Source organism: Cervus canadensis, chromosome X (assembly GCF_019320065.1).
Source record: "Cervus canadensis isolate Bull #8, Minnesota chromosome X, ASM1932006v1, whole genome shotgun sequence".
NCBI lineage: Eukaryota > Metazoa > Chordata > Mammalia > Artiodactyla > Cervidae > Cervus > Cervus canadensis.
Window position 1 is genome coordinate 128,897,051 of NC_057419.1, and position 13,137 is coordinate 128,910,187.

Sequence of the window (13,137 nt, forward strand, 5' to 3'; positions counted from 1 at the left end):
TGTCCATGTGTAGAGTCTTCTCTTGTGTTGTTGGAAGAGGGTGTTTGCTATGACCAGTGCATTCTCTTGGCAAAACTCTGTTAGCCTTTGCCCTGTTTCATTCCGTACTCCAAGGCCAAATTTGCCTGTTACTCCAGGTGTTTCTTGACTTCCTACTTTTGCATTCCACTCCCCTATAATGAAAAGGACATCTTTTTTGGGTGTTAGTTCTAAAAGGTCTTATAGGTCTTCATAGAACCATTCATCTTCAGCTTCTTCAGCATTACTGGTTGGGGCATAGGCTTGCATTACCATGGTATTGAATGGTTTGCCTTGGAAATGAACAGAGATCATTCTGTCATTTTTGAAATTGCATCCAAGTACTGCATTTCAGACTCTTTTGTTGACCATCATGGGTACTCCATTTCTTCTAAGGGATTCCTGCCCACAGTAGTAGATATATGACTATATGGACCTTTGTCATGAAAGTGACATCTTTGCTTTTTAACATGTTGTCTAGGTTTATCATAACTTTCCTTCCAAGGAGCAAGCATCTTTTGATTTCATGGCTGTAGTCAATGTCTGCAGTGATTTTGAAGCCCAAGAATATAAAATATATCACTGCTTCTCCAGTTTTTCCCCTTCTATTTGCCATGAAGTGATGGGACCAGATGCCATGATCTTACTTTTTGGAATGTTTAGTTTTAAGCCCGCTTTTTCACTCTCCTTTTTCACCTCATCAAGAGGCTCTTTATCTCTTCTTCACTCTCTGCCATTAGAGTGGTATCACCTGCATATCTGAGGTTATTGATATTTCTCCTAGCAATCTTGATTCTAGCTTGTAGCTCATCCAGCCTGGCATTTCACATAATGTACCCTGCATATAAGTTAAATAAATAGGGTGACAATATACAGCCTTGTCATTATTCCTTTCCCAATTTGGAACCAGTCCATTGTTCCATGTCCAGTTCTAGCTGTTGCTACTTGACCTGCATACAGGTTTCTCAGTAGACAGGTAAGGTGGTCTGGTATTCCTATCTCTTGAAGAATTTCCCACAGTTTGTTGTGATCCACAGAGTCAAAGGCTTTCATGTAGTCACTGAAGAAGTAGATGTTTTTCTGGAATTCTCTTGCTTTCTCTGTGATCCAGTGAATGCTGGCAATTTGATCTCTGGTCTCTCTGCCTTTTCTAAACTCAGCTTGTACATCTGGAAGTTCTCAGTTCAGATACTATTGAAGCCTGGTTTGGAAAATTTTGAGCATAACCTTGCTAGCATGTGAAATGAGTGCAACTGTACAGTAGTCTGAATATTCTTTGGCACTGCTATTCTTTGGGATTGGAATGAAAACTGACTTTTTCCAGTCCTGTAACCACTGCTGAGTTTTCCAAATTTGCTGACAAATTGAATGCAGCACTTTAACAACATCATCTTTTAGGATTTGAAATAGCTCAGCTGGAATTCTATCACCTCCACTAGCTTTGTTTGTAGTAATGCTTCCTAAGGCCCACTTCACACTCCAGGATGTCTGGCTCTAGGTGAGTGATCACACCATTGTGGTTATTTGGGTCATTAAGACTTTTTCTGTATAGTTCTTCTGTGTATTCTTGCCACCTCTTCTTAATCTCTTCTGCTTCGGATGGGTCCTTACTGTTTCTGTTCTTTATCATGCCCATGTTTGCATGAAATGTTCCCTTGATATCTCCAGTTTTTTTTGAAGAGATCTCTAGTCGTTACCATTCTATTGTTTTCCTCTCTTTCTTCGTATTGTTCATTGAAGAAGGCCTTCTTATTTCTCCTTGCTATTCTCTGGAATTCTGCGTTCAGTTGGGTATATCTTTCCCTTTCTCCCTTGCCTTTCACTTCTCTTCTTTCCTCAGCTATTTGTAAAGCCTCCTCAGACAATCATTTTGCCTTCTTGCATTTCTTTTTCTTTGGAATGGTTTTGGTCCCACCTCCTGTACAGTGTTACAAACCTCAGTCCATAGTTCTTCAGGCACTCTGTCTGTCAGATCTAATCCCTTGAATCTACTTGTCACCTCCACTGTGTAATCATAAAGGATTTGATTTAGGTCACACCTGAATGGCCTAGTGGTTTTCCCTACTTTCTTCCATTTAAGTCTGAATTTTGCAATAAGGAGCTGATGATCTGAGCCACAGTCAGCTCCAGGTCTTGTTTTTGCTGACTGTAAAGAGTTTCTCCATCTTTGGCTGCAAAGAATATAATTAATCTGATTTCAGTATTAACCATTTGGTGATATCTACATGTAAAGTCATCTCTTGTGTTGTTAGAAGAGGATGTTTGCTATGACCAGTGTGTTCTCTTGACAAAACTCTGTTAGCCTTTGTCTTGCTTCATTTTGTACTCCAAGGTCAAACTTGCCTGTTACTCCAGGTATCTCTTGACTTCCTACTTTTGCATTTCAATCCCCTATGATGAAAAGGATGTCTTTTTTTGGTGTTAGTTCTAGAAGTTCTTGTAAGTCTTCGTAAAACTGGTCAACTTCAGCTTCTTCAGCATCAGTGGTTGGGACATAGACTTAGATTACTGTGATGTTGAATGGTTTGCCTTGGAAACAAACCGAGATCATTCTGTCATTTTTTAGACTGCATTCAAATACTACATTTTGGACTCTTCTGTTGACTATGAGGGCTACTCCATTTCTTCTAAAGGATTCTTGCTCACAGTAGTAGATATAATGGTCATCCAAATTAAATTCACCCATTCCTGTCCGTTTCAGTTCACTGATTCCTAAAATGTTGATGTTCAGTCTTACCATCTCTTGTTTGACCACATTCAATTTACCTTGATTCATGGACCTAACATTCCAGGTTCCTATGCAATATTGTTCTTCATAGCATTGGAATTTACTTTTATCACCAGACACATCCACACCTGAGTGTCGTTTCCACTTTGTCCCAGCTGTTTCATTCTGTCTGGAGCTATTAGTAATTGCCCTCTGCTCTTCTGCAGTAGCATATTGGACACCTTCCAACCTAGGGAGCTCATCCTCGGGTATCAAATCTTTTTGCCTTTTCATACTGTTCATGGGGTTCTCATGGCAAGAATATTGGGGTGGTTTGCCATTCCCTCCTCCAGTGGACCACGTTTTGTCAGAACTCTCCACTATGACCATCCATCTTGAGTGGCTCTACACAGCATGGCTCGTAGCTTCATTGAGTTATGCAAGCCCCTTTGCCACAGTCCCATGAAGGGATCACAGCCTTAGGCTGGATTAGGTAGAAGGGACAGGAGGAGGGCAGAGAGGGGAAGGGAGTCCATGATGGCTTTTTAATTATTATTAGAAGTACAAATTAAGCAAATTAGAAGTTGGGATTATAGAAGGAGTATCCTTCAAGGTCACTGAAAGACCAGCCTGCAGTTATGAGTTTGTTTACAAATCATTAGCCTTAACCGAAAGTCTGAGGAGGAACAGTCAGCCCAGTCTTAGTGTTTGGAAGCCCCTGTGGTGGCATGTCAGTGGAAATGACTGTGTCCTACTAGGACCATGCAACTTCTTTAATAACACTTCCTGACCAAAACTGCCTTTTTTCTCTTGTGTAGAGTGGGCTGGATTTCAGGGGGCACTGAAGCAAATCCTCTCCATCTGGTCCTCTCCCATCCACTGCCTGATGCTTGGTGTTTCCCACTTAGAGTTTCAGTCTTCCAGCTTAAGGCCAGACTCCCTGTTACAGCCCTAATCTTACCTAAGAGTAGATTTTGATGGGGGGAGATTCTGCTAGCTCTCAGTTGAGGCAAGGGGTAAGAACAGGAAGAAGTCTTCCCTTCTCAGCCTTTGTGGACATCTCAGCTTGTCAGGGCCCATTCCTTGCCCTTCTTTCTCATTTCTGAGAGATCATTGCACTGAGGCTGAGTGAGCAGGCTGGGCCACCACATTTTAAGTATATAACTACATATCAGAACTATGTAGATGTTTTCTTTCATTTTCACAACAAATCTTACAAAGAGGAGACTATTTTTAGCACCTCTTTAAAGATATAGAAACAGCTTCAGAAAGGCCAAGAAGCTTATACACCCAGATTAACATTCCAGGTCTCATCTCATCCCAAAGAACTTCTTTGAAAGAGACTATAATAGGAGGGGTCAGGGAAGGTGTCCCAGAGAAAAGTCCCTTTTAAAGGGACCTAATTAAACTTAAAAGCTTTTGCACAGCAAAGGAAACTATAAGCAAGGTGAAAAGACAACCCTCAGAATAGGAGGAAATAATAGCAAATGAAACAACTGAGAAAGGATTAATCTCCAAAATATACAAGCAGATCATACAACTCAATACCAGTAAAACCAACAACCCAATCAAAAAGCGGGAAAAAAACCTACACAGACATTTCTCCAAAGAAGACATACAGATGGCTAACAAACACATGAAAAGATGCTCAACATTGCTCACTGTTAGAGAAAAGCAAATCAAAACTACAAGATATTACCTCACATAGATCAGAATGGCCATCATCAAAAAGTCTACAAACAATAAATGCTGGAGAGAGTGTGGAGAAAAGGGACCCTTCTTGCACTGTTGGTGAGAATGTAAATTGATATAGCCACTATGGAAGACGGTATGGGGATTCCTTAAAAAACTAGGAATAAAGCCACCATATAACCCAGCAATCCCACTCCTAGGCACATACCCTGAGGAAACCAAAACTGAAAAAGACACATGTACCCCAATGTTCACTGAAGTACTATTTACAATAGCTAGAACATGGAAGAAACCTAGATGTCCATTGACAGATGAATGGATAAAGAAATTGTGGTACATATACACAATGGAATATTAATTAGCCATAAAAAGGAACGCATTTGAGTCAGTTCTAATGAGGTGGATGAACTTAGAGCCTATTACACAGAGTGAAGTAAGGCAGAAAGAGAAAGATAAATATTGTATACTATCGCATACATACAGAATATAGAAAAATGGTACCGAAGAATTTATTTGCAGGGCAGCAATGGAGAAAAAGACATGGAGAACAGACTTATGGACACGGGGAGAGGGGAGGAGAGGGTGAGATGTATGGAGAGAGTAACATGAAAACTTACGTTACCATATGCACAATAGCTAGCCAACGGGAATTTGCTGTATGTCTCAAGGAACTCAAACAGGGGCTCTGTATCAACCTAGAGGGGTAGGGTGGGGACGGGGATGGGAGGGAGGTTCAAGAGGGAGGGGATATATGTATACCTATGGCTGATTCATGTTGAGGTTTGACAGAAAACAGCAAACTTCTGTAAAGCGATTATTCTTTAATTAAAAAGTAAATAAACTAAAATAAATAAATAAAGGGGCCTTCACCAGATCACTCCATCCTCAGGACTCAGCACATGTTCACCCACGGCTGTCAGGTTCCCAATTCCCTGGAGACTGGCTGTAAGATGGAGATCAGATAAAGAGCCATGGGGTGACCAGGACCTCAATTCCATCACGTGTTTGGTTTCAAAATTCCTGCTCCATCAAGTTGGGCATCCCCAAACCCTCAACCGGAAACCTAAGTGGTCTAAAATCTGAGTGGTGTAGTGTCAGAGTGCCCCTCTCAATTTGCTAACTCTGGACTTCCATCCTTCCTTTAGTTTAGGGTCTCTTCTGCATGGGGTGCGAGCAAGCAGGTAAAGTAGCCATGTGCCCTCAGCTGCCAAAATGCACCTCCCCGCCACCGCCAGCAGAGGTCGTATGCTATGGTGTTCTCACAGTGAATCTGAAGCAGGAGAAAGCTTTTGGTGGCTGTGGAGATAGAGAGGTGGGCAGGTTGGAAGGGAAAGAGACCATACTGGGATGAGGGCAGGCCTGAAGAATCATGGTGCTGGTGTGCTAGTGAGTGTCCTAACTTTGTGGATGTCTCAGAGGGGAAACCATGTCTCCTAAAGTAGCCAAAGAACATGTGTACAGTCTTTAAACAAAGAAAACCAACCAATAAAAATCTAAGCACTGAATACATGACCAGAAGGAAGAACACTAAGTTAATACTAGTTGATTCTAGGTTATGGGAATATAGGTTATGGGTACCAAGGTTGTCCCTTGGTACCAGTAGGGGACTGGTTCCAGTACCTGCTGCAGATGCCAAAACCAAAGGATGTTCAAGTCCTTTATATGATGCCACAGTATTTGCAAATAACCTATACACATCCTCCTGCATACTGTCAATCATCTTTAGATTGTCGATAATACCTAATACAACATAAATTCTATGTAAATAGTTGCCTGGAGCCTGGCAAATTCCAGTTTTTCCTTTCGGAACTTTCTGGAATTTTTTCCTGAATATTTTCCATCCACAGTCACTTGAATCTGTAGAGGCAGAGTCTGTGGATGTGGCAGGGTATATATAAAGCTAGTGGAGGTGATGGAGTTCAAGCTGAGCTATTTCAAATCCTAAAAGATGATGTTGTTAAAGTTCTGCATTCAATATGTCACCAAATTTGGAAAACTCAGCAGTGGCTACAGGACTGGAAAAGGTCAGCTTTCATTCCAATCCCAAAGAAGGGCAATGCCAAAGAATGTTCAAACTACTGTGCAATTGCGTTCATTTCACAGGCTAGCAAGTTTACACTCAAAATCCTTCAAGTTAGGCTTCAGCAGTATGTGAACTGAGAACCTCCAGATGTACAAGCTGGGTTTCGAAAAGGCAGAGAGACCAGAGATCAAATTGCCAGCATTCACTGGATCACAGAGAAAGCAAGGGAATTCCAGAAAAACATCTGCTTCAGTGACTACATGAAAGCCTTCAACTGTGTGGATCACAACAAACTATGGGAAATTCTTCAAGAGATAGGAATACCAGACTACCTTACCTGTCTACTGAGAAACATGTATGCAGGTCAAGAAGCAATAGAACTGGACATGGAACAATGGACTGGTTCCAAATTGGGAAAGGAGTATGACAAGGCTGTATGTTGTCATCCTGTTTATTTAACTTATATGCCAGAGTACATTATGTGAAATGCCAGGCTGGATAAGCCACAAGCTAGAATCAAGATTTCCAGGAGAAATATCAACAACCTCAAATATGCAGATGATACCACTCTAATGGCAGAAAGTGAAGAAGAACTAAAGAGCCTCTTGATGAGGTGAAAGAGGAGAGTGAAAAAGCGGGCTTAAAATTCAACATTCCAAAAAGTAAGATCATGGCATCTGGTCCCATCACTTCATGGCAAATAGAAGAGGAAAAAGAGAAGAAGCAGTGATATATTTTATTTTCTTGGGCTTCAAATTCACTGTGGATGGTGACTACAGCCATGGAATTAAAAGATGTTCGCTTCTTGGAAGGAAAGCTATGAGAAACCTAGAATAGTGTATTAAAAAACAGAGACATCACTTTGCCAACAAAGGTCTGTATAGTGCTGTGGTTTCTCCAGTAGTCATGTATGGGTGTGAGAGTTGGACCATAAAGAAGGCTGAGTGCTAAAGAATTGATGCTTTTGAACTGTGGTGCTGAAGAAGACTCTTGAAAGTCCCTTGGCCTTCAAGGAGATCAAACCAGTCAATCCTAAAGGAAATCAACCCTGAAAATGCATTGGAAGGACTGGTGCTGAAGCTTAAGCGCCAATACTTTGGTCACCTGATGCAAAGAGCCAGCTCGTTGAAAAAGACCCTGATGCTGGGAATGATTGAGGGCACCAGGAGAAGGGGGTGGCAGAGGATAAGATGTTTGGATGGCATCAACTCAATGGACATGAGTTTGAGCAAACTCTGGGAGATAGTGAAGGACAGGGAAGCCTGGCATGCTGCAGTCCATGGGGTTGCAAAGAGTCAGACACAACTGAACAACTAACACTTTCATTTCAGTATATATTTTATATATTATATATACACTATATAATGTATTTTATCTATTATATATACACATATATGTAAAATATTGTTGTTGTTCAGTTGCTAAGTCATGTCCAACTCTTTACAACCCCATAGGGCTCCTCTGTCCATGGGATTCTCCAGGCAAGAATACTGGAGTGGGTTGCCATTCCCTTCTCCAGGGGATCTTCCCGACCCAGGGATCGAACCCAGGTCTCCCGCATTGCAGGTAGATTCTTTACCATCTGAGCCAGCAGGGAAGCCCATATTATATATAAATATATATTTTAATATATATAATATAATATAGAAATATATATTATATATATACACTGAATAATATTACTATATGATATGGTAAGATAGGATGGGATATAATATTAATATAACATAATACATCAAGAAAGGAAGAAGTATCCCAGGTTATCCAGCACTCACAGCTAGGACTTGCTATTCTCCTGTTGAATATAAATAATCTCATGAACAGTACCATCAGACAAGGCCGCTCAGTGACAGTAATGGACCAAGGCAGAAATATGACCACTCATTAATCATGTCTGAACCCAGGCAAAACATGACCATTGTCCAATCCACAGAAATGACCAAACATCTTCCTCTTCTGTCTAATATGAGTGGCTGCTGCTTGTTTATCAATTATAGCTTTAGCATCTCTCTGGTCTGCCCTTCTTCTGGATAAAATTATTGAAATATCCAGTCATAGAAGTGACCCTGCTTCCTGATAGCACCCAATCTAGAGCAAACCTTAAACTCTCCCCAAATCACAGAACAGAAGCCCATATCCTGTAAATACTTTTTAACACCCTCTTCTTGAGGTGGCCATGGTTCCCCATACTATGTACTATTCCTTACAAGTGTGTGTGTGTGTGTGTGAGAGAGAGAGAGATGGATAGAGAGAGAGAGAGAGAGAGAGAGAGATGGATATAGAAAGAAATATATAAATGTAGAAATAAATGTATCTCACACACAGCTTTTTTCCTACATGATTTGATCTTAATTTTAAACTCTTTACTTAAGATTAGTGAAACCTTGGTTGAACCTCTGAACAGCAGAGTGAAATCTCATTAATTGAAAGAGCCATAATCCACAGTACATAGTATAGGCAGCCCCAACGCTTAAAAAAAATGGTAAGCTTTGCAATTAATCATCTGAATAAAAATGGCTGGAGACATTTCAACTAGTCTGGTAGGCGCATCATTTACATGCAATTTTGTGTTAATTGCTTTACCTTATCTATTCATTAACAAAGGTCAAGGTTAACCTCTACTTAGTCACATCCTGTCAGGCATTAGTTGAGGTTACTGTTTTACTTGAAAATAACTTATTTTTAAATAGTCTATGAATCAGACTTCTTACTATTGTAGGGGGCCTTCATCTACTAATTATTCAGAAACAATGAGACCAACTGCCTTCCGGGTTCTTCAGTTGATCCCAGAAGCAAAGGCTCGTGAATCAACACAGTTATTCAGGCTGTTTTGGCAGACAAGTAATTTGAGAATGATGATGATATTTCTGCACCGTTCAGGGTTGTTCTGAGCCCCACCTCTCAGTCCTCTCTGATCAAGGGTTTCTCAAACTTGCATTGTTGACATTTCAGGCTGGATAATTATCTGAGGGTTGGGAAAGTGTGTCCTGAGCACTACAGCATGTTTAGCAGCATCCTTGCTTTCTACCCACTAGATGTCAGTAGTGCCTCCTCTCCCTGCCCCACCCTCATGTAACCATCAAAATAGTCTCCAGACTTTGGCAAATGTTCCTGGGGGGCAAAACCATCCATTTGAAAATCACTGTTTTAAGTCCAGAGTGCTCAGTGGTTTGCACTTCTAATCACTTTCACCTCCCCCTCCCCCATCCTTTAAACTTGATAACGGACAGTCACCTGTAGTCTTGACCCTGAGTGTATTGCTGCCTCCACATGGGTGAAAGGGCTGCACAAAACCAAGGCACAGTTGGAAGACTGAGGCTCAGAACAAACCCTCAATTAGCCTCCTACAATGGAGGAGGGTCTCGGGGTATCTGTCTGTCACTGGACCCTTGGCCTTTGAGGAGTTTTCAGAGGTGCTCACTGTTTCACTCCCTTTGTCCTACAATTGTAGGAAAGAGCCCTTGCCTCCCAGCTATCTAAGTACAAAGTACTTGGCACCTATTCTGGGTTGGCCTTGAATTAAAGAGCAGGGTAAGGCAACAAGTAACAGAAAATCCCAATACAATTTGGCCAGGAATCTGAGAGAGGCAAGTCCAAGGAAACTGTGGGAACCCCAAGAAGGGTGCCTGGCCCAGGGAAGGGGCCCCAGAGAAGGTGATGTTTGAGCTATAAGTTATGAAAAAAGAATGGGAATCAGCAAGGCAAAGATTGCACTAGGCTAAGGCCAGAGAGGAGTCTAGAGCAGATGGCTGGAATAGGAAAATCTGTGTGTGGAAGGTAGTGGTTACCCCAAGTTGTTGAACATTTCTTCAGCTTCAGGAGGGGAGACATAAAAGATGAAGGCAGAGTGGCAGGCAGGGGCTTGCTCACAGAGGGCCTTTTATGCCAAGCTAAGAGGGGAATTCTTTATTCTGAACGGTTGTGGGTATTGAGACACCCCAAGAAACACCTAGGGGACTTGTTAAAATGCAGATTGCCTGCTCCTGCTCATAAAAGTGCTGATTCATTTGGTCTGAACCAAGGCATCTATATTGAGGCCTAGGCATCTACATTTTCTTCTTTAGACTGTTAATGTGGTTGATTACATTGGTTGCTTTTCAAATTAGAATATGCCTTACATTACATTTTCAGGTGATTCCTCTTGGTTGTGACATATTCTTTTTATATGTTGCTGAATTCCATCTACAAATATGTTGTTGAAAACTGTTGGGTCTACATTCATGAGGAATATTGGCCTGTAGTTTGATTGCTTGATTTTTGGACCATATGAAACCAATACATGGTGTCATTTCCAGGACTCTGAAGAGCTCCAGTACCATAGTCCTTTATGTCTCAGTGCAGAGAAGAATTCAGCAAGAGCAAAGTGGTAGATAAGTGATTTATTAGAATAGGACGCTTGTGAGGTTTACAAGCAGGCGGGCAAGAAATGCCATGATCCAAGAACTTATTGGGCTATGGTTTTATAATCAAAGGAAAAGTGGAGAGGGGGAGAAGAACTTCTTTGTCTTTCTTGAGTAGATGTCATGCTTCCATCATCGGCTCCTCCTCCAGGTTGGGCAGAGGAGTTTTCTTGTCCCTACATGGTCAAGCTAAGCCCACAAATTATTGTCTTTATGTGTGCAGAGAACATGTCTTAGGGCTCATTAACTTACTGACAGGATGTGGGTATCATGCCACCATTGTTTTATTGTTTTGGAGCATGTCCTGTGCTTCTGTTGCATAGTTTTGTTGCTAAGCAAGCTTGCTTGGTTCTGAAGTTAAGCAAACCTGCTTTCTTGAGTTAACTAACAGGGGTCCCCCATATTTTTCTACTTACAATCCCCTAGTGGGATTAACTGCTTAATCATCTATTTTATCCCTTCATTCTGTACCTATCACATCTTTGTCAGGTTTTGGTATCAGGCTGATACTGGCCTCATAAAATGAGTTGAGACGTATTTCCTTCCTCTTCTGTTTTATGAAAGAAACTAGGTGGAACTTGCATTATATCTCCTTTAAATGTTTGGTAGAATTCACCAAGGAAGCCATCTTGGACAGGGCTATTTTTGGTGGAATGTTTTAGTAATTCAATTACCTTAATTACTTTCAATTACCTATTCAGGTTAATTCTTCTTGGGTGAGTTTTGGTAGTCTGTGGTTTTCAAGGAACTGGAGCATTTCATCTGAATTGTCAAATTTTTGATAGAATTATTGGAGTTATTCCCTTATTATTCCATTGATGTTTACAGTGCCTGTATGGGTATTCTGCTTCATTCCTGATATTACTAATTTGTCTTCTTTATTTCCTTTGTCAGTATTACTGGAGGATTGTCATTTCCATTGATCTTTTCAAAGAATCTACTTTTGCTGTCATTGCCTTTTGTTTTCAATTTAATTGATTTCTGTTCTTTTATATTTCCTTATTTCTCCTTGCTTTGGGTTTATTTTGCTCTTCATTTTGTAGTTTCTTGAGGAAGATTAGATCACTGAGACCTTTCTTCTTTTCTTATGCATGCGTGCGTGCTAAGTCGCTTCAGTCCAACTCTTTGCGACCCCATGGACTGTAGCCCACCAGGCTCCTCTGTGCATGGGATTTCCTAGGCAAGAATACTGGAGTGGGTTGCCATGCCCTTCTTCAGGTGATCTTCCCAACCCAAGGATCAAACCCGCATCTTTTACATCTCTTGCATTGGCAGTTGGGTTCTTTACCACTAGCACTACCTGGGAAGACCCTTCTTTTCTTATATAAGCATGTAATGTAATGTAAGTTTCCCTGTCAGCACTGCTTTAGCTGCATCCCACAATTTTTAGTTTGTTGTACTTTTATTTCATTCAGCTCAAAACATTTTCTAATTTCCTTGAATGTACTTCTCTGACCCATGGATTACTTAGAAATCTGTTGTTTAGTTAACAAATCTGTTAACAAATTTAGTTGTTTAGTATTTCAAAATTTTCCTCTTACCTTTCTGTTATTGATTTCTAGCTTGATTAAAATGTCATCAGAGAAATTACTCTACATGATTTAAATTCTTTTAAATTTATTGAGGTGTGTTTCTAGCCCAAGATACAGTCCATCTTGGTGCATGTTCTATGTACACTAGAAAAAATATATATATATTGTGGGAGTAGGTGGAATGTTCTATATATGTCAACTAGATAAAGTTGGTTGATATGTTGAATTCTTCTGTACCCTTGCTGATTTTGCCTCAGGCATCTGTATATTTAACTAGATTTGGGGAAATGAAATGCAGCCTTCACTTAAAATCCACTACTGTGGGAACTGAGTAGAGGATGTTGAAAATCTGATTTAAGGGCACCCAGGAGAAAAGTTCTCCTTGACCCCAAGTCTCTCCCACACAAGTGCAGAATGTAATGGTTTCACTGACCTAAAGTTCCATGTTCCCTGAGAAAAAGCACTTGGGATTAGATGCATTTAGCTGATTAAGTCTCTTCCACCCACAGAACAGGAGGTAGAGATTGGTTGGCCTCTAAGAGAGTAGTGATTGGGGGAAGGGAGTACAAGTAGGGAAAGTATTGCACTGGAGGTTCTATTATAATCATTTCTAACACAGCTTTTCCTAAGGCCTTCCTTATGGCTCTGTGGACCTGGAGGAGCCTGGTGGGAAGGCCTTCAGAATGCTGGCGGCTCCCATAGGGCATGTGGGAATGAAGGAAGCCTGGATGCTCTTCAACTTGCCTGAGCCTCCATCCTGGGGTG